Here is a 22,487-nt window from a genome sequence, read left to right on the forward strand (position 1 = left end):
GTGGTTGTTGATGTCCATCCTATTAACCTGTAATGAAGGCATTCATTTAAACCCTCTAACACAGGGCAATATAAACTTCCCCAAGAATTACTGTGGAGCTATAAGGATTAGGTAAATGTTCAATCTCTGTGTGTTCAAAGTCCACCCCATAATTAAAAGGAAGAAAAAACACCCCCAATTAATATCAACAAAAGCCATCCCCAATTAATATCAGTTCCCCAAAACAGACTTTTATTTTAACACACAACATTCCTGCCCTGAGATTTGGTGGCATTTAGGGTTATATTAAAAGTACCCCAGTTCCTCTATGAATATGCTGATTGTTTATTAGAAATCCTTCTTCCTCCAGGTTAAGAGAATTTGTTCTCTATCAGAAATTCCATATAGATTCTCATTTGTTACTTGCACAGAGCTTTTCCTTTCTTTAAAAGGACACACTTTGTCAGCAAGGAACTATTTTCTGGCAATAATTTAATTGGGAGGGAAAAAGGCTCTTTCTTCTCCTTTTTATTCCAACAAAAAGGCTGCACATGATGTTGTTTTGTGAACCATGGCACAGCCAGGGACTCGATTCCATTTTATCCCATCTCCAAAGGCACTGCTGCTTTGAGTTCCACCTCAGAGCTCCCTGCCCCTCCCCTCCACTCATTATTTTGTTGTTGGAGTTAAACTGGGGTTTGATGGTTCAGTGTTTTAAAATCAGCAGCAAACCTTGAGTTGGAAGAGCTTCTCTTCCCAAACTGATCCTGAACTTGAAAGTGCTGAGAGCTGAGTTGTTTTTAATTATCTCCAATCCTACTGAAAGCAGAGCTCACATTTCAGTGTCTGTGTTGTGGAAGTTGTCTGGATTTTATTTACGTAGCTGCAGGTGAGGCGAGAATAAAAAGAACTTAAAAATAAGCTGAGCATTAACAGCTTGAAACAAGTTGAGTGCTAATTGTGTTACTAATGCCACCTTCATCTTCTTTTTGATAAGACAGAAAATTTTAAAAGCCCACACTTGTAGATCTGTTGTGAAGATTTTCAGAGCCACAGCAAAATTCTAGACAGAGCAATATCTTTGCATAAAAAATATTATGGAGAGGCCACTTTATATAAAAGTGATAAACTGCCAATTGATTTAGGTTCAGTCTAATTGCTACTTTAGGACTTTTTAAAATTTAGCTTGGAGTTTATAGGAAAATTTCCTCTGGCTGTAAAGGGAGTTTTAACAGATCCTGGGGAAAAAACAAGTGTGTGTGTATGTATTTATATATGTATATATGAATGAGCGATAAGATGGAAAAAACATCAGAGCACAAGTTGGAGCACTGCTGGCGAAGCTGGCAGCTGGAATGGCTGCTTAAGGAGTTACTCTGGTGGATTTTCACTGTGTGAGCTTTTGGCGGGGATTGTAGCAAACAACGGGAAGGGAAACGCAAACATCGGGAGCGCTGGAGCCGCCAGCGATCCAATCCCCGGGAATCCAAGCTCCAAATGTGTCCTGCCTACTGGGCAGCTGGGTGGGATGGCTTTTGGGGCTGCCTAAAACCAGAGTGAAGGGAATAAAAAGCAGTTCTGTTTATTGCAGGCCCTTCAGGTACATCCAGGGCAGGCCAAGCCCCCCAGGGCTGCACCCAAAATGCTCCACGGCTCACAGGTTTCACACTTGGATAAGTTTGGGCCATTTGCATTTTGGGGCTTCATCCTCCAGTTCCAGCTTCAGCTCATGCAGTCACTGACCCCCAGTTTGCTCCCCCAGCTCACTTTTGTTTCCATCTCTGGCCCTGAGGCAGGGAGGTGTCCTTGACTGCCAGGCCTGGAGAGGAATTGTTGTGTCTGCCCAGGATGGGGAAGCAGCAGCTGGCACTGGGTGTGGAGCTCAGAGTTACACACTGAAGAGCTGCAGGGGTACAGATACATGGAAATAGAAAAGATCAAATCCTAATCATCAGGTGCCAGGGGCAGTGCCATGAAATTGGGCAGTTTGGCTTTAGTCCAAGGTCTCAGCTTGGCTCTGCCCAAAAAAGCATGAGACAAATCTGCAAGAGGTGACAGCAGAGAAACCTTTGGGAATAGAAAAAAATAACCTGAACCAAAGGGCGCTCACCAGAGTAATTTTTCCATGAATTATGGTTTTGTCATGCCAAAATTATGTGTTTTCACTGCTGTGATGATTCTGGAATCATTATTTATTGGTATTTTTAACCTTTCGCTGTGGCACGCCAATAAAGCTTGCAGGAGGTGGGGACATTTTTGGAAGTGCCACTGTCACATTGTAACTTGGTGACAATATATCTCCTACAGATGTGGCTGTGTTATTTTATTTATAGGTAATGCAAATAAATCCATTATGGGCTAAAAATAAATCAAGCAGGCTAGTCCAAACAGGTGTACATCCCTCCAAAAAAGCAGTATTATGGATTATTTAACATTAATCTTCTCTAAATCAAATTAGGAAGTTATTAATTATCAAAATATGTATTTATTCTTCTGTAAAAGTTATCTATTGCCATTCACAAGTTGTTGCACTTGTTTCTAGGACATCTGAACCAAGCTTAAATCTTAGCATTTAAAATCTCTTCCCAATGCTAATAGTGTTCTACATATTTGCAAATTTTGTATTATGGCACCATAAAATCCATAAAGTGCCTCGAGCATTTAAACTGCACAAAAAAGCGACAGCAACTCATGACTTTGCCTCGAGTGTGATGGTTTTTCATGTCTCCAAAATGAAGAGCAGGAGAGGGAATTCCAGATATTTATTCTTATTCTCAATTGGGCCTTTTTCATCTGCACAATGGGTTAGTTAGTGGTATTTGAACTTTTATTCGGGGGAAGAATTTACTGTTCTGCCTTGGTAAGGATTCTTTTCTTTGCTCACATGCTCTGGTGTGACACAGACAAAAATAATAATATCAAACCATTGCCTTTTTGAAGGAGTCATTATCTTTTTATTAATCATCTGATGAGAGGAATGCATTCATGTCACAGCAGCAATTTCTCATGCTCTGCTCCTGGTGAATGGAGCTTTTGTGAGGCAGCAATTTTACCTTGACCTGTAACTCAGCTCTGAACCTCTCTCTCTCTATAAGGAATTGTTCCCATTCCTTCTCTTCAGCATTCTGCATTTTACTGAGTGCCAGGAGCTTCAGAATTCAAAGAACTAACATTTACTTTGCCTGTGTTCAAACCTAATTCCATCAGTACGAAAATAATCAGGGTTTCTTTTCCATGGCATATTCCTCAACTTTTCTGCATTGGATGTGCAGCATTAGCAGAAGGTGGAAAGTAGTTTTGGGGCAGGTGCTGAGAAGTTTTACACCTTCCTGAGAGCTGCTGGGGCATGGTTGGAGATGTTTCCCAGAGCAGCTGTGGCTGCCCCTGGATCCCTGGAAGTGTCCAAGGCCAGGTTGGATGGGCTTGGAGCAGCCTGGGACAGTGGAAGGTGTCCCTCTCATGGCAGCTGGATGAGCTTTAAGATCCCTCCCAGTCCTCTCCAATCCATGATTTTCTGAGTGACTGTGAAGATTTAAATTCCTTTTTGTCTGCCCCTGGGAACTCTGCATTGGAATGTGAAACACTTTATTGTCCATAGGTGGTGTTTGTGCACTCTTGCAATGGGAAAACAGTGAATGCTACAAGAATTCCATGGTTAGTGGAGTCTACATCCCTGCTATTTACTCTTGAACTTCATGGACTTTTTACTTTTTGTTGCACGGTTGTTTAGGTATTAATTAATTTAGGTATTAAATTGTAGTGGATTTAATAATGAGCAGAATGCAAATGGTAAATTAAATTAATTGCTCTGCAGTAAAGACCCCACAAACACATCCCTTCCATCTAGGTTTGATATAACCCAATTAAAAACAGGATAGAGCTCATCCCTTTGTCTTAATAAGCATGTTAAATTAGCTATTTCCTCCTCAGAGAAAAACATGCTTAGAAACAAACTCCGGAATATTTAGGAATGGGAAAAGAGTTGATTTCTTGTCCCCTGCTATTTGTAATCTGTGATTAAGTGGTGTGAAATGGGGCTAAGCCTTCCTGGCGCTGCCTTAGAGCGCTTCCTCCTCCCCTGTGCGCTCCAAATGTGTCTGGAACAAAAGCTGAGCAAGGCAGGACTAATCTCCATTTTCTCCACAGCCTTGGAAAATCTTTCCTAGTGATGTAAACTCCAAGCAAAGGCTGTCACATGTTTAATCCCACAAATCTGGAACTTAGAGAGGAGGGATTTAAAAAAAAAGGAAAGTGTATGGAGCTCCTGTATTCCATGGTAAAACGAACTGAAAGTTGTGTTGCTGTCTCCATGTATAAAGTAAATTTCTTGGGTCCTTTTTTTAATTTGATTACATTTTTGAATTTGGAAATCCCAGTGATCAGAGGCTGGGCTGCAAAGTGTTTGAGTGGATACTCAGATGTATTATCAAATATGTTTTTAGTGATGCTAAAAATTAAGTTATTCAGCTGTGTTGTATTTACACCTGCAACCACATCCTGGGGACAACACACCTGCCCATCTCCTGTAGGAGCACTGAGGGATCATTCCCTGCCATTGATGCTGCAGGAATAAAAGCATTACTATGAATAAAACCTTAATTCAGAAGTTCTCTAAATCTGATTGCATTGATCATGACTTCAACCTGTTTGCCAGTTTGATTTGGAAATGGTCCACACTGCACCTCTTTTCCTTTTAATCTCCTGTTGTGCAGCCTAAAATGAGTTTATTTTATTTACTCTGAATTTTACTTGCATCAGAATAAAGGGAGACACGGTGCTGTCATACCAGGTAAACTTCTTTCCCTATGGAATTGTGGATACCTGTGATTCAGTGTGCTGTAATAAATAAAGCTTTGCTGAAGCAAGGTTATAAAACAGATTATTATTTTCTTAAGAGTGATAGAGACACACAGGAGTCAAGTCACCCTAGCAATAAAAAGAGGAAAATTCCGGATCCTAAGGCAGCTGGAGGCAACTGGAACAGGGAATACCCACTAAAATGAAAGGTCATTTCTATATTACATATAGTAAACTTTAGGACTACAAATTGCTGAAGAGACCTAATGGTGAGGCAGAGAAGAAAATAAATTGGAAGCAGAGTATTGTAAGAAACGGGAAACAGTAAAATAACTGAGGGTCACCAAATACTTGGGGACACTGATAGAATGAGAGAAATAGGAGCTTAACTGTAGTGCAGAACTGAGGCAACCCCGCACTTTAAACTTGTTTTGGCCATGAGGGCAGATCCTCAGGCAGGGAATGTTGGAGCCAGCCTTTTGGGTAGTACCGACCTCCCAGGGATTATGGAGAGTTGTTTTTGAACTTGTTCATTTTCTTGTATTAATGTTGAGGTAGAACAAGACTTTCCTGAGGTGATGTTCTTTATAACAGAAGCTGCATTCCTTGGTTTTTGTCAGGTTCACATGGGGAGGATGAGGGCTCCTCCTCCTCCCTCCAACAGAAACAGCAAAATATCAGCTCTGTGCCCAGGGCAGGGAGAATTCTGTCTCCAGGCTCAGCTGCACTCCACAGCCTCACCTTGGAAAGCAGCAGCTTTGATTAAAAAAGGGCAAACCAGCAGGAGCCATTCCTATGATCTGGAAAAATTTAATCTCCTTGTCTGTGATCCTAGAATTTAGTCCAGAGGAGTTTGTTGTGGTGCAGCACTGAAATACTGGAAGGTTGTGTTAATGCTTTCATTTGCAGAAGACATGAAGGTTCTAATATAAAATTAAATTCTTCAGTGAGTGGCAGCAGTTTATTGATCTGCAGAAATGTGTTGCAGTTAATAATTCTTCTGTGAAAAGTATTTGGTTTATTATTAAACATTATTGAAGTTTCGGGATTCATTCGTCTTCTCTTTCCCAGTTTGTTGTGATCGTGGCACACCACAAGGGCCTGGAGTGACTGGACAAGAGGAAATGGATTTAAATTGAAAGGGAGCACGTTTAGATGGGATATTTGGGAAGAAATCCCTCCCTTGAGGATGGTGAGGAGCTGGCATGGAATTCCCAGAGCAGCTGTGGCTGCCCCTGGATCCCTGGCAGTGCCCAAGGCCAGGTTGAAAAGGGCTTGGAGCCGCCTGGGACAGTGGAAGGTGTCACTGACATGGCAGTGGGTGGAATTGGATGATTTTTAAGGTCCCTTCCAACCCAAATCATCCTTTGATTCTACTATTCAAATCATGTAAGTTCATATATTTTATTTACCTGAACCCCTTTTAGGGATCTTTACTTTTCTAATGCTCTCTTGTAGAACACTTTAGTCACCAACACCTCTATTCCAATGTCACATATTGTATCTGACTCTTACTTTGCAGTGGAACGAAAGCATTTAAAATTGAAATTTGTAACTACCATAATCAGCCTGTGAAGGTAAATTCAGTAAATATCAGTGTTTCAGTAAAGAATTTGGCTCCTTGACATACAGTGGATGTTCACAACAGAGTTGTTCAATATGTGCATCACTCTAAGACCATTTATTAGGTTTGAGCTATGTTTGAACTTCCAAAAAATGGGCAAATTTGTGGTGCTGTAACTGAAAGAGAAGAACAGTGGTCACTAATAAAGTGAAATAGAAAAATTGATTGTGAAAATCCAACCTCTCATCTATTTCAGCCCAATCAGAATTGTCCTGGAGCAGAGTCCTTGCTCTGTCAGTTCCTCCCCTTCACCTGTACTAAATGTCAGAATTTCTGAGGGATCACAACTCAGCCTCAGGAGGTGGGAATGAGCCAGCGTGGCACAAATATGAAACCAGAGTAAATAAATACCCACAGCACTGCAGTGCTGGGACAGGAACCATGATCAGATCCATAATGTCCAGACCCAGAGGCACTCCTCCAAGAGCAAAAGTGGTTTTGTTGCTTGAAATGGCATAAAAAAGGTAAATTGCTGTGCCTGGGCATCGTGCTTGTCTGATTTAAGAGCTGCTTAGCTCCCTGTCTGAAAGACCAGTTCCAATTCTTGCCCATGTGATTCACCCAGAGCGCAGGGAGCTGGGAGAGATAAAAAGCTTGTAGAGCAGTTAACACTATTTTATGTTGGAATTGATGCACCAGGCGGCCAAGTAGCACAGATGCTTAATACACTCAATTTGTAAAGGAGATTTTAATCTTCACAAGTACATCTCTTTTCACTTTCAGTTCCCAGCTCTGCTCGGTGAGAAGGAGAAATGTTCAGCCAGGCTCAGGACACTAAACCAGCTTAAAGAAGCCCTGAGGTGGCCACTAAAGGACCTTGAATTTGCCTGTGAAAGCCCCTGATATTCAAGTCTATAAATTCCAGTTTATTCCAGTAAATCACAACAGGATGTGAAGCAAAAAGCTGGAGAAGGCTGCAAAGTGTCCTTGGAAATGGGGGTGTTTGGGATAATCAGGACTGAAATTCAGCTTCCGAGAGGAGTCAGGGCTTGCCCTGTGGCTGGTGAAGCTGGAGTGAAAAGGTGAGGAATATTTTGCTTTTATCAGCCTCCCTTGGTATTTTTGTGTGTATAATTAAGGAGGAGCACAGTCTGTAAGCTCTAGGTTGAGATTTTAATTAAATTGAGGGTTTGTTTTTAAATATTGGTGAATTCAGCTACAGTCTGGTAAAATTTTTTGTTCTTGGCTGTAAGAAATGTATTTTTCTTTAGGACATTGTTAAAATAACATCACTAAGTGTGTTCTCCAACACCTTTCCCTCATGGCTGCATTCCCATCCTCTGATAGGGTGGTGTCTGTATTTAGGAGTTAGATCAGGATATTTCACACCCTTTTCAGATTTAACATTTGGTTCATGGTTGGACATTTAAATCTGGATTCTGCACTATGAGAAGCTGGGCAGTGGGATTTGTGACCTTTGCAAACTCCACACAAGGAAGGACCTGTGATAAAAAATATCTCTAAGGGTCAAGAGCCCAAGGGAAGAGTGGGCACCATTAAATCATTGGAAGGAAAGGAACAAAGTCCAGGCCCAGCAATTCCACGTGGGGACTGCTTTGCCTTTGGGAACTGCAGTTACTCAAGGGTGTTGAATTCTGGGGGTCAAACCCCCAAAGGGAATTGATACTTAGGAAAATGGTGGGGTTGTTTGCCAGGGAAAGGGTTGCTGTGGTTGTTGTCAAAAATCCCCAAATCCAGTCAGGTCAATGGAGTGACTGTCATTAGTCCAATGATGATGTCATCATCATCATCACTGACCAGCTCATCCAAAGTCCAGGCAAGTCAAGGACTCATTTTCAATGACTTCATCAGGATTTGTATCAAGCCCATGGTGAAAATGTAACTTTTGTTGAACAAAATTCTGGTGCAAAATTCAAATACGTTTTCATCCTTATGCAAACACACCGTATTTGGGTTGATTGAGAGCAGGTAAAAGCTGTAATTCTGTATTTTATCCCTGTCCCATTTGCAGTCCATGGCTGTGTCCCCCTCTGATTTTGAAAGAGGAACTTAGCCATTTCCCATACAAGATTTTCTTTGGTTTTGTTTGTCAGGGCGAGGAATTGATGATCCTTGAAGATCCCTTCCAACTCAGTTTTTTCTGGGATTTATTATGGCTAAAATGATGAATCTACTTCAATCTCCCCATTTTCCCTCCTCCTCTCAGGCTAAATGACACCTTTTGTTTGACTCTGTACTGACTGTGGTGGGGGCATTGCTCAGATTGTGACTGATTTAATGAAAACCACGTCATTAAACCCAAAAAACCTCCTGAGAAAGCACTGTAAGCTACGGGTGGAACTCCTAGAAACACAAGTGGTGAGTACTTAATCCCATTATACTGGATAAGCTTCTCTAGGGTGGGTGTGTTCAGAGTCAGAGCTCCCTCAATTGTAATTTTTTGGCTGATTTCTGGCCTGGATCACAGATCTAGACTGGCATGACCTGTCTCAGGCATTCATAACTCTACTGAAGTTCTTGCCAAAGCAGGATTGCTGTGCCTGATGCCTGTGAGCCACCAAGGAGCTGCTGTTAAGGTGTTTTATCCACTGTGCAAGCTCTGGGGATGCAGCCTATTTAAATATCCACAGGTTAGGCAGTGCTTTGCATTCCTGCTTCCTGGAGCATGACAGGGAATCTCACCCGCTACCCACGTGCAAATAAATACAATCATCACTCCCATCATCATGGATTTTCTGCTTTGCTTACCCAGCCTCAGCTCTGAGACATGCTCAGACTCTGTTGGCTCCTGTAGCACACATGAGAAGTGGATTCATTTGTAATTTTGCTGTTTAAGCTGTTCTCACAGTGCTGCATCACTGTTTGTTTTCTTTTTTTTTAAGGAACAAGTTCTTGTGGCTGCTGTTACACACATAACTCCAAAAAGCTTTGTGGTAATAATACAGATAAGCCAACACTGCTTGTAGGAAAAAAACCCCAATGTTTATAATAGCTGGAGAACATTCCTATTTGTATTTCAAATTTCCCTTGTACACTGGAATTGATTTCACACCAGCCTCATGCTTGGGCTGTGCTATCTTCACTCTTGCAGGGAGAAGAGGCATTTGAATGAAGCAGATCCTGTTGTTCTCCTGCAGTGGATTTGTCATGTTTGCTCCTGTCTGAAATGAAAAGGAAGCGGAATGGGAAGGAAATTTCTCCATCTTTCTTTGAACTCTGGGTAAAATCCCTGCAAGCAACAGTGGTGGCTCTTGGGGCTTGGGGTGACGGTGGCTCCTGGCTTTGTGACAGGGTGGGAATGGCTCAGGGGACAGCTGGGGTGGGATCTGGGGGCTCTTCTCCATGGCTCCGGCCAACATGGACCTCTGGAATGGGAGGGAGCTGAGGGAAGGGGCTGCTGTGGGGAGGTGGAGCCAAAGGATGGTGTAAGTTGGAAAGACCCATAAGATCACCAATTCCAACCATTCCCCAAGGCCACCACCAACCCACGTCCCCAAGAGCCACATCCACACAGCTTCAAACCCCCAGGATGGGGACTCCCCACTGCCCTGGGCAGCTGTGCCAGGCCTGGACAGCCCTTCCAGTGAAGATATTTTTTGAAATATAAAAAACCTTCCCTGGTGCAGCCTGAAGCCATTTCCTCTTGTCCTGTCGCTCGTTAACTGGGAGAAAAGGCCTGGCCCCAACCTCCCCTCAGGGAGCTGCAGGGAGTGAGAATCCCCAGATGACTGAGGTTGGAAAAGCCCTCCAAGACCATCCAGTCCAACCTGTGGCCCATTCCCACCTTGTCACCATCCCAGAGCTCTGAGTGCCACCTCCAGTCCTTCCCTGGACACCTCCAGGGATGGGCACTCCAACCTCCCTGGGCAGTTCTAAGGCCTGAGCACCCTTTCCATGGGGAAATTCCTCCTGGTGTCCAACCTGAGCCTGCCCTGGCCCAGCCTGAGGCCGTTCCCTCTCCTCCTGTCCCAACTCCCCCGGCTGTCCCCTCCTGTCAGGAGCTGTGCAGAGCCACAAGGTCCCCCCTGATCCCCCTTTTTCTCCAGGCTGAGCCCCTTCCCAGCTCCCTCATCAGACAAAAGGAACATGAGCCCTGTCCTGGGCCTGGTGCCCACACTCAGCCTGGATGCAGCCCTGGGACACCTCTGGAGCATCTCCTCACCCTGGCAGGAGAGAGGGGACACCCCTGGGAGGAAAAGGGGATCAGCAGTGAGGGCTGGCTCGCTCTGGGCAGTGAGAATGCCCCAAGACTCCCAACAAAATCCAAATAATCCGGTTGCAGCTGCATCTTTGGTGCAGAATGGCAGTGGAAAAATGAGCAAACATGTCTGAGTTGGGAAAAGTCCATCCTGACCCAGAGATGATTAAAAATACAGAATAAAAACTTACCTGGAGGGGCTTGTGAGCACATGAAGGGTCTTTGTGACAAATGATTTTATAATGGCTGAGGAAGAAATTATTTATTAGTTCATCAAACATAAAGGAATAGTTAATGAGAGCATTCATTATAATCTTTGTTGTGGCACATAATTAGCAAGCTCTGCTTCTGTCTCAGTGCTGTTGCTGAGCACGACTGGGAGAGTAAAATGTGTGATTTATAATAATATTACAAGCCACGATATTTCACCCCAAAATTAATGAATCCTAGCAGAGGGAAACAGGGAATGCATTTACCAAGATTTGAGTCTGGCTCTAAAATAGCAAGTTGTGAACCAGCAGCTGCTGTCTTGCAAGTCTTGTGCTTTTTGTCAAAATTTGAGATGTTTCAGGCTGGTAGAAGTCACATTTCTAGCAATGATCATCATTACTGGAGAGTTTGGGTGATTCATAACCTAAAAAACATTTCTGTTCAGCTTTCTTATCAGCAGATTCCACTTTTTAGTACATCCTTCATTTCTAGAGATGAAGAGGACAGGAAAGCTTTTGATTTTATGAGGCATTAGATGTCCAAACCCAAAATTCTGGGCCTTACAAAGAAACTTCTCACTGAGCAGGAAATTGAACCTGACCTTTAAATTTGGGCCTTTATCATCCTCATAAAATGTAACAATTCCTCTGTGGTTGTTTCAAACCCTTTGAGTGTTGACCACTAAAAATTCCCAAATCCTCACTCACTAATATTAATTTAAGGCTATTTACTGCTAATAGAATTTCACCTCCATCAGAATCCACAGCACAGAATTCATGCTAAATAAACACTTTATGGGCATCTAGTTTTGTAAGTGCAATTATAGAACTGCCCAGGATCTTATCAGTGTAATTGAATAATATTCACATCTTTCTTTATTTCTTTATCTCCTTATTCTTCTAAATTCTGCCTAGGTGGCTATTTCTACTTCTTTCAACAGAAGCTAAAATACAGAATTTAGAGTAGGTATCACATGCCTGGATAAATAATATGGGATTGATTTGGGGTGGGTTTTTCTTTTTAAATGCATTATAGTCCCTTTTAAAAACACAGCAAAACAAATGGCCTCGAGTTGGGCTGGGGAGGTTCAAGTTGGATTTTAGGGAAAATCTTTTCCCTGGAGGAGTGGTTAAGCACTGGAAGAGGCTGCCTGGAGCAGTGCCGGAATCACCATCCCTGCAACTGTTCAAAAAATGCATTGTGGCTGTGTAGGATATGATTTAGTGAGAATGGGGATATTCAGTCAAAGGTTGGACTTGGTGATCTTCATCTTTTCCAGCCTTAACAATAATTAAAGGCTTGAGAGCTTCCCTGAACCAGGGCTTGTGTCAGTTGATCAGGCTTTGCAAAGATTCTGGCTGGCTGGAAATATCTCCAAGTATTTAGAAGCATAAATAGAGCATCAATAAATAATGTGGATTATTAGAAAGCCTAGCCCATCCTAATGTCCTTCCCAGCATTAGGAAAAATGCTGCAAGGTGATTAGGAATTCATAAAGAGGATCCACAATTAATGTCATCTGCTTACAACTCACTAATGATTAGGTTTCAGATCCACTGCTGCTCGTGCTGCCTAGCCGGGCTTTCATTTTTTTATCTTTTTTTTTATTTTTTTTTTAATCTGCAAATAATAATTGAGATAAATAGTTTAAAATGTATGTAGGGCAATATTTACTTTTGTGTTTCAAATGTAGGACTTGGGATAGTCAGCAATGTTTTCTGACATTTCTATCCCACTGCAAAGCCTTTTGGTGTTTTCTCTTCCAGCATCTCCTCCTTCCCAGTGGGGTTTTGTATGTCTGTACAAGGGTGTCCTCCTGGCCCAGGTGTGGGGCTCAGTTAAACCAAACCACCTCAGAGACTTTTTGCTTGAAGAGAAATATTTTTTACTGGGACATGGAGACAGCAAAATCCCTTCTCCAAAAATATCAATGAAATTTAGGTTTGGGGACTGAACTAAGCTTAAAAAAACTCAGAATAAAGGAGAGATCCTGATGAGTGCATTGGGATCCTACTAAATTTTGTCCTATTAAATTCTGAATCCAATCCCTCTAACGTTAGGGTTTATTAATGGTATTAGGTCTTGTGTGCAGTAATTAATTTGTTTTATTTTGGAAATTGATTGGGTTTTGATTATTGGTTATGTTTACTGTCAGTATTAAAAGACAAAAAAAAAAGATTAATAACAAGGTAAATAATCTTATTTACTGAGAAAGAGGGGACTCAAACTGAAGTACTTGCTTAAATATTATTATATGTTTAAATGTACATATTCTATCTAAAAAAATCTATGCTTTTTTTAGATGAAAGCCTTAGGTCAAACTTGTACCTGTAGCAAAAATTCTCCCTGATTTCAGCAGACTTGAAGGGGAACTCCAGTGGATTTAGGAAGATATTAACTCAGTGCTGAGATGGATGGGATTAAGAGGTCAAACTGGAAAGAAACAGAGCAGAGTAGAGGCTGAACCTGACACACCAATCCGTTGTTCTCATAGATTTTTAAGCAAGAAAATGCCATTATAAACATCTTTCCTGACCTCCTGTGTATTGCCAGGCAGGAAATTTAATCCCTGATTCCTGCATTAGGGGAAACCTCTGCTCTGTTTCATAAAATGCTTGTCTTGTTTGTTTTGCTGGGTGATATTTTACCTTCTCAGGGTGGAGAAAATCAGCCATCAGAAAGCCAATTTCTGCTCCCATTGCTGGGGATTTCTTTGAAGCATTTTGATATCTGTTGTCTAAATAAAAGCTTCACAGCACAAACCCCACTGAAAACAATGCAGTCACCTCTCAATTCTTGGTTATTTTTTCCCCTCTCTCTTCAGATTACAAAAAGCTCTTTGTTTGTTCAAAAGCCTAAGCCCACCTAAGCCTGGTTTGGCCATAAATCCAAGATGGAAATCCTCACTCTAGCCCCAAGTGGGACATTTAGTCCCACACAATCAAGGTAAGATAACATTTTTCTGTTGGAAACCCACCTCCAGCTCAGGAAGCTGGAGGGATGAGGTTGGAATTCCAGCCAAAAGGTAAATCAGAAATAAAATAGACTGGGAAAACTGCTGAGGAAGATGTTTTTTGGGGACTGTTCCATCTCCCACTCATTACAAACCCAGAATTGTGCTCCCTACATTGAGAAAATCTGCTTTTTTTATATCTTGGCACACCTTCAGAGACTGGATTTGTCTGCCCTCACTTTATTATGACAAGAAGTGAAATCTCAGGGGAATTTAGGCACTTAGGCTGTTCTATTCAATCACTGTAAATATATTTATATGTAAAGAAGTCTGAATTTCCTACCAAAAATGAAATAGGAACTGTGCACAGTGTATTCAAGTGTCTGAATGGAAGGTGTAGAAATACTAACTTTCATTAAATCAGAATGCATTGCCCTGCAAACACTCCTGAAAAGGAAAATTTAAGAATTTGGGGATTTTACAGGCTGTTTAGATGAGTTCCTCCACAATCTGATTTGTACTGCCCAAATTAATGGAATAACCATGTTCTGTGATACTTCTGCCATCACTGCTTTATCTTAATTATAACTAATTTGCAAAAGGTATTGGAGTGGAAAAATAAACAAAGTAATAAGAAAAATCTCTGCTAAATGCAGTGCCAGAAAAATATAATTATATTATTGATTTCATTATCAAAAATTAACTGATTTGGGTTTTTAAATCAGCCAAAGTGTTGCTCTGAGAGTACTGAGTAATCCTAATGTTTTGTTTCCCATTTTTTATTAGATTTTCCTCTGGAAGGAATTTTTGCAATATGAAGGTGGATAAAAATAATCTGAAATTATGTTTTAAGATTTTTAAAGTATATTTGCGAGAGTTTTAGTTGTTCTGAAAGAGGGGAGCCAGAAAGGGAAAGACCAACATGGCCCAGAGGAGCCCTGGGGTTGATATCAGAGTCGAATTTCTGCATGAAATATTTGAAAAATGTGAACTCTGAAAAAAATCCATCCTAAATAAAATCAGGAAGAGATCCATTTGCAGAAGACATTGATTTCAGCATAAAATCCAGCTAGTGGGGGTAAAAATCATTATATTTTTGTTGGATGGCTCAGGGACCCAAAGGCAATCTGTGTCCTGGTTTGGCTCTCCTGGAATTTTCAATCAAATTGAAATTTGCTGGAAATTCCTCTCTCTCCTGGTGCTGCCTTGGTCCTTGGTTGGTTTGGGTTTTCTTTCTGTGGAGGAGCTGAACAGGAGACACCAGAGGGGAAAGAGGGAGGACAACTCTTCCCCAGGCCCTGTGGACACCGATACCTGTGGGTTCTGAAGGTGAAGGATGTGCCCATGTGTCTTTTAACATGTTTATTTGTTAAAACCTCTGGTTTTTTATGAATTTCATTGGAGAGAGGTGTTTTTATGGTGCTCTAACCTGACCCAAGCACTTGGAATTGTCAGAGATATTTGCTGATTGTGCTGCTGCACCTCTCTCAGGTCTCAGCTGAGAGCATTTCTGATGTGCTGTAAATCACCTATAAATGTATTTTCAGACACAGTTTTCTATCCATTTTGCAGACCATAAACAAGAGAGAAGCTGCCTGCCCAAATGCAAGTTCTCCTTGGCTTTGCAGGATGGAGATCCATAACCTTTCCTGAGGGACTCATGACAGTCCAGAATACTGGCAGGCCACCAGGGTGAGAAAATTCACCTGCTTTAGTAATCTGGAGGTGATTAAATCTGCATTAAAACTGGTTGGAAGCTCTTGTGGTACATTTTGTGCCTCAGTTTGTTCTCCTGATCTCAGGGTCTGGTTTGGGCCTTGGTGGATCTAATTCCCTGGGACGTGAACAACCAAAACCCTTTTTGGTGCTTTGTGCTGGGCCTGAGCACCCACAAAGTGCTGATAAATCAGAGCTGCAGGGGAATTTATCAGCAGGCACCTGGAGATATGAGGGATCTCATCTCCAGGAAGGTTGGAAGGCCCCAATGGCTCAGGCTCTTTGGCACAGTGAGATACTGAAGGGAGGATGAGCTCTGGGTGATTTATCTCTGGCTCCTGGTTCCAGGTGAGTTAATAAAAGCTCATTGCAGCTAATCTGCATCCTCTGGGTATTGTCTGTGTGTCTTTGTGGCTGGGATGAGGCTGCAGTCATGCCTTGGCGAGGGGAGCAGAGCTTAAAGCTTCTGATGTCCATGAATTAAATGAATCAATCTCTTCCAACACACTTTAAATTGATCTTTGATTGGACCACATGGCCCTTGGATAAGGCACCCTGGTATTAGTCAATTTGACTTGGAAAGATGATGATACAAATTCAAATGGAAAGATGATCTATATTGAGCAGCTGTGCTTCTGCAGAGTGATTTTTTTTTTTTTTTTTTTTTTATTAGTATGCTGCTCTGTTTGTGAAGTCCTTTTTGTGAATACTGATGTCTGAGCCCAGGGCTGCGTCCAGAATTGCAAACTTGGGCATTTGCATTAACGATCTGTGGCCTGTATTATTGCTTTAATCCTGCCTTCAAATTGCTCAGAATCTATAACACAAAATGCTCCTATATCCTCTGCTTAAAAGAACCTATTTATGTCTAACACAGTTACTCAGAGCTGCCTGCTGGTTTGAAGGGTCTGTCTTCAAGTAGCTTCAAATTCATATTGAAATTCATGTGAAGGTCTTGAGAATGTACAATTGAGATTAAAGTCCTGAATTCCCGGGGAAAGGGTTCTGTTCAGACACCTGGGCTGCAAGGGAGGCTCCTTCTGTGGAGTTTTATGTGCCCAGGGGAGAGTGGGCGAGTGGAGTAAATATTTTCCTTGATTTCAGCAGGGTTTGTGTGACCTTTGCACAAGTGACAATGTAAAACTGACGTGTGGAATGATTTCCAGCTGATTTATTTTTGATTAACCATAAAGCAAATGCCAGTAATTTTTATGGGTGTAGAAAAGGTGAAACGTCACTCACCTATCTCAAATGTTCTTTAAACGAGGCTTATCCCCACAAAGAAGTGTTTATTTCAAAATCCAATAATTACCTGATTTATTAACGAGATAAACCAATGCGTCTTCAATGTCAAGCCCCTTCTGCTTTCAGCCTCTCTCACACGCAACTCCACGACCAAACCTGATTTCTAACCCCAGCTGATTTCAGCCCATAATTAAAATTTCATGGCTAAATTATAAATAGGCCATTCCCCTTATCCCCTGCCAAAGAAGATTTGTAATGGGACAACTGACAAGGCGGGACACTTGTGAATTTAGATGTGGAGGCTCCATTGTGTCAGCCCCATAATGCCATTGCCTTGTCAGCTGCATCAATAACAGAGGGACAAGATCAATGTGTAATGAAGGGAGATGAGGTCATTTATCCAACTCCAGGGCTGGGATTCTTCCACAGGAGCTGGAAGCTGGAATTGCTGTGGTCATGCTGGATGACCCTAGTTTGGAATAGCCACTAGTAAATCAAATTAAACCTCCAGAGCAACACATTGCTCATAAAGATTTGAGTAAAAGAAGGTCATATTTCAGGTTTTGGAATGTAGTTTGTATCTCCAAAGCACAGAATGCAGCATTTTGTCTCTGTTCTGTTGTTTCTAAGCTTTGTGTTGTGTTTTTTCAAGTGAGTTTAGCTGCAGAGCTGTGGGTGAAATGGGGAGAAGTGAGAGCCCCAGGTGGCTGCAGCCAGGAGGGTTAACTGCATGAAAAATCTGCTTGGGCTCTGCTCTTTGGGGGATCTGCAGGTTGTGAGGGGATCATCCACGTGAAGGAGCCCAAAGGAATCCTCTGAAGCCAAAAATGACACCTGAACATGCCCCTGATTCTTCCTTCTGCTTTTCCCATCTGAGGCATGACTCCACTGTTCCACATCCTGCAGAGTGTGCCAAAGGCTGGATGCCTGCTCTGGACAGATCCTTGTGAAGGGATCACAGTTTTACCAAGGTTAAAAGGATCTGTTCCCCTGCAGGACCATTCCCACAGCCCCTCTTACACAGGGTTTCATGCTCCATTTGCCTTTGGCCACGTGGCTTTGAGTTCCCATCCCAGCAGGGCCACTCCATCCTGTTCTAAAGTGCCCAAAACATTACAAGCAGGTTGTTTTTGTTGTTTTCCAGGTAATATCTTGGAGTTTGGTGTCTGGGAGAGGGGCTGAGCTGCTGGAATGCAGCAAACCCCTGACAAGTGCAACAGGGTTGTGTCTGTGCCAGCTGAGGGCTGAACTTGGTTTCTGTAAACATCACCCAGAGCTGTGGTCACAGCCTTTGCAGCAGCAAAGATGTGCTAGAAGTTGGGAACTCTGCTTCTAATCCTTCTTTAAAATTAGTGGTCTGGAGGTGAGCAAGAGGTTAATGATTGAAAATTAGTAATTATGCAGTGGTGGAGGGGGAAAGTGAGGAAATACCTGTCACCTGTGTCCCTGCAGACCCTGTCACAAGCTTCTGAAGCAACATCCATCCTCCAGAACCCCCTTGCCGATTGCCTGGCTCCAGCTGTCTGTCATCAGTCAGCACTGGGTACAGACAGCTCTGACAGCCAGCCAGGGATGCAGAGGGACACAAAGGAGATCGGAAGAGCTCTGCTGCAGGAATGGCAGTTCTGCTCCTCACCTGGCAGCTCCAGGGCTGGGGGCAGCTGGGAGCTGGGACTGAGCTGCTGATCTCCCCAGGATCTCAAAAGGAATCAGTGTGGATCAGCAGGGTCAGGGGATTAGGGAATAAACCTCTTCAGCCACACAGGTTGCCACAGCAATTGTGTAAGGAGTTTCCTTTGAGAAATGAGAAAAACCACCCTGTTTTGGTTCACTTAAAAAAATATGGATAATTTTCTTCTTTCCCAAGCGATTTTGCTGTTGAGATGTTACTCACAATGGTGTGGCCAGAGTCACACCTGCCCTGAAGGAGTTTGTGGCAGCAATTCTGTGCAATCCAGGGACCTACAGGGGATTAATAGCCCCAAAAATGCCCCCACAGCTGCACTTTCAGCTCATGTTTAACACAGCAGGTTATGTAAAGCATCATGTGATAATTATGTGACTTTTTAAATCCTAAAAGATGATCTGGTGGCATTTTCTTCGCTATTTCTTTTACTAATTTTTCTTAGATTATTATCTCAAAATTCTTACATTGACTTAAAATTGTAGCTTCAATAACATCTAACAATTAAATGATCTATTATAATAAATAATAATTTATGTATTATAAACATCTAATAACAATTAAAACCCCCTGGATTTAATTTTTTATACATTGCAAAAAAAATCCAAGAAGGGTAATAAGAATGACTCAAGACTTGTCCTTGACAGTAATAAATATTTTTTATTGCTTTTATGATTTTAATATTCCTAATGATTTAAAAATCTGTTCTGATGTTATTCTGGAAGAGGCCAGATGGCCAAATAATGTGTAGCATGTAAATTAAATCAGCAGTCTGATCAAAATACTTATCCAAAAACAAATACAGGCTGTGACAATAATTCCACAACCATTTTCAGAAGCTAGGAAAAAAGAGTCTTGTGCCAAAACCTATGCTTTGGCTATTCCTTAAAATTGCATTAGTGGTTTTCAATGAAAGGAACATGGAAATTGATGTCTTGTGTGGTAGAAGGAAGTATCTATATCATATAGAAACATAAATATTATTAATTATATATTAAAGAATGATACAATTCTTTAGTAATGGGTATTTTAGTATTGGTTTTTAATGTTGGTGAGTGTGCTCTGTGCTTGATCACTCTGTCGTGTGCCAAAAGTGCAGGAAAAGTTCTGTGGGCATGGGGTTTTCCAGACTTTTTTCTTTAGAAGTTGTTCCCAAATGCTGCCATCAGCAAAGCAGCCCCAGCTCCAGTTAAACCAGTTTGGCCAGCAATGCAAATCAGTCCAGACAGTCCCTGGAACTGAAATTAGGATTAAGGATATCCCAAAAAGGAGTAAACCCAGGTGATTGTTGTTTCACATTATTAGGATTGTTTAGGGTGTCCCATACAGTCCTTCCCTTCCATATTGCCAGTTTTAATTTTAGTGTACAAAGGAGTGTTGCTGAGTCCCAAAAATCTGGATAAAATTAGGTTTTGCTGGAGCAAGAGGCCTCATCTCATTTTATGTCTCTTTCATTCCATCCAGCAGATCACTGGAGATTGTTCTTGATTTGCTCTTGCCAGAGATTGTCCCTCTTTATTAATATAATAATACTGAGATTTAATTAGACCACATATTTTATTTTACTTCCTATCCTGTCAGCAACAAAAGGTGCAAGGAGAGCAGATCATAAAATATGTCAGCTTGGGGGGGGTCACTCCATCAGCTCTGCCCTGCAAGGCGTGGAGCAAGGTTATGGAAAACAGGCAGCACAGAGGAGGAGGGAATGATGGATATTCTCATGTTGGCTTAGATCTGCTCCTCTTTAAATCAAAGTTTCAACTCAGGGAGACTAATTCTGGCCTCTTTTGCAAACACTCTGTGGAGAGCAGGATCCTCCTCGTGTGGAAATCAAGGGAAGGAGTTTAAGTGGTGCTGAAGTTTGGTGGCAATGGCTTAGGTGACAGTAATGCCTTATAAAGTTTTTTACCTCTAGGTCAGCACTCCAAATCCAGTCTAGGTCATTACTGACACAGAGTCGTTATCATCTCATGAATGTCATCAAATGGCACTCCAAATGTTAAGTATCCCATTCTGCAATTGAGACATGAGGAATCTTTCTGTCAATTTCCAGGACGATCGGGGAATCGCTCGTCGTGTGGCTCTTCACCCGTAGCCTCTCCTTTATCACATCCAATAAAAGCCATCACCTGCCAAGGATGGTCGATATCCCGTGGCTAACCTGCCATCCTCATTTTCTGTAGGATAACCTGAATAATTTATTTGGTTTGTGTCCAATATGATTTTCGTCCTGTCATTGTCTCACATTAACATTTCCCCTTACTTGCAGCCCCCTGGAGGTGATTTGGTGTAGTAGATATTTATTGCCAAGGGGCAAATAGTTAAACTCAAAAAGTGCTTTTCATCTCTGTGTTGTTATTTGCAGAGGTGGCTGGAGGGCAGTGTTGACTTTACCAATGATATGATGTCCATTTTATGTTTCAAGACACAACTATTAGTCCAGTTCCAATAATGCTAAAACTTCAAAATTGATAGAGGAAAGCCTTATTGATAAGGAAAGCCTTATCAATAAAACACTCAGAGTTAATTTATAAGAAAACTTTATTGTATTTGGTGTCATGCTCCCCCGACATCCTTCTGTGTCCAAGTGTCCACAGCTCCAGTCCTTGTGAAGAGGGATGGGGAAATTAATTTCAGTGCTGGTCAGGGTGGCGATTTCTTCCTTTTCTGTTTTGGGTACATCTCTATTATCATTTACTTTAAATCCTTTTCCCTTTTATTATTCATGCTGCATCTCAGTTACATTTGGAAAACTTCCCAACAGCTCCTCCAGCCCAGTGAGATGTGAAGGACAACATTTTGTGACCTGGTGGCAACCTGAGCCTGTCAGACCTTGGCCATGTGCAGCCTTCACGGAGCAAGGACAGGTGAGACGTGTGCTGACCAGGGCTGAGGTTTTAAATAACACCAGCCCTGCTGGAACAGTCTCTGCTGAAGCTGGAGTCCTTTGTGAGGGTGACCCTCCTTTGGCCAAGAGGTCACTCTCCATTGCATAAAGAAAAAAAGGACAGACAGTTGGAGACAGCAGTGAGGAGGAAGCCAAGGAACTGTCAAAATGTCTTTAGGATATGAGCAAATTATTACTTCTTAATGTGCTTAAAAGACACAGAACTGAAATGAAAACTAGTAGGTCTGGTTTTATTCAGATAAAGTAGAAAGAATCTATGAAGCTTTCTTTCTTTCTTTCTTTTCCTCCTTTTTTTTTTTGACCCAGAGATTCTAAAATAAAATGCTTTTTAAATAGGATTGTTCTCTCCAGCCTTACTTTTCCAATTTCCTCTTAGAGCTGTTTCTACAAAGGCTCGTGCTGCTGCCACTGGAACATTCCTAGCCAGCCTGCTTTTCCCCATGCAAAATGCAAGCAAGGCTGAAAATGGAGAGCTATTAAAAGCCCTGTTCTAAATCCAGGTGGAGATAGGTGTGCCAGCTGCTGGAGAGGAAGGACATCTGAGGTAAGTGGGTGTTTCCCTCATCGTTTAGAGCAAACAAGGTCTAAAAGTCGAGGGCAAGACCCCTGTGCAATGGGATGCTCAGGGAATCATTCCTGAGGCCAATTTTGTGTGTAAAATAAGGTTAAACCTGCTCACAGCTTGGGCTCTGGGTGCTCCCATCTGAGTGCAGAGGTGTTCCTGTAGGACCAGCACATCCATGGAATAATGAATGCCCAGCTGCCTTTTTCCTTTTCCCACATGTGTTTGCTCCAGCCCAAAAGGAGATGAGTGCATGGACTGGTACAAACAGCTCTGGCTTCAGGAAAACACACAGGAAGGAAAGGAACCAACCTGGCTCAGCAGTAAAACCTGGGGAATTGCAGATTTTTAGCCTGGCGGTGCTGCAGAAGGCAAAGCAGGTAAAGAGGAGGGAGCAGGATTTGCCTGGACACATGCCCACCCAAGTTTCCATTTTGCAAAAGGAATTAAACAGTTATCATTCAAAGATGTTTTGATTTCTGAAATTATACTGGTTTCTTCTTCCAGGTTGTGTAAAACTGTTAAAAATCAGTTTGTCCTGCAGAACATGTGGGTTCCTTTCTATTCATTGTGATGACAGGAAGGAATCTGATGTCCCCATTACCTCAGTTTCCCTCTCAAGGAGCCAGTCTGAGACCAGCTCTGCTAAC

At 42.1% G+C, this 22,487-nt stretch overlaps 1 long non-coding RNA gene across 2 annotated transcripts in view; it reads left to right on the plus strand.

The window, feature by feature from the left end:
* LOC135278579 (uncharacterized) overlaps nucleotides 1-22,211 on the plus strand; it is a 106,795-nt gene extending 84,584 nt beyond the window's left edge. For both annotated transcript variants that reach the window (XR_010346029.1, XR_010346030.1), the window contains 8 exons: nucleotides 7,124-7,422; nucleotides 8,568-8,719; nucleotides 9,453-9,581; nucleotides 13,594-13,715; nucleotides 15,295-15,414; nucleotides 21,132-21,234; nucleotides 21,652-21,819; nucleotides 22,072-22,211. This is a non-coding gene — a long non-coding RNA (uncharacterized LOC135278579). The remainder of the gene's footprint in view (nucleotides 1-7,123; nucleotides 7,423-8,567; nucleotides 8,720-9,452; nucleotides 9,582-13,593; nucleotides 13,716-15,294; nucleotides 15,415-21,131; nucleotides 21,235-21,651; nucleotides 21,820-22,071) is intronic.
* Nucleotides 22,212-22,487: the final 276 nt, after the last annotated feature.

Source organism: Passer domesticus, chromosome 11, assembly GCF_036417665.1.
Source record: "Passer domesticus isolate bPasDom1 chromosome 11, bPasDom1.hap1, whole genome shotgun sequence".
Lineage (NCBI taxonomy): Eukaryota > Metazoa > Chordata > Aves > Passeriformes > Passeridae > Passer > Passer domesticus.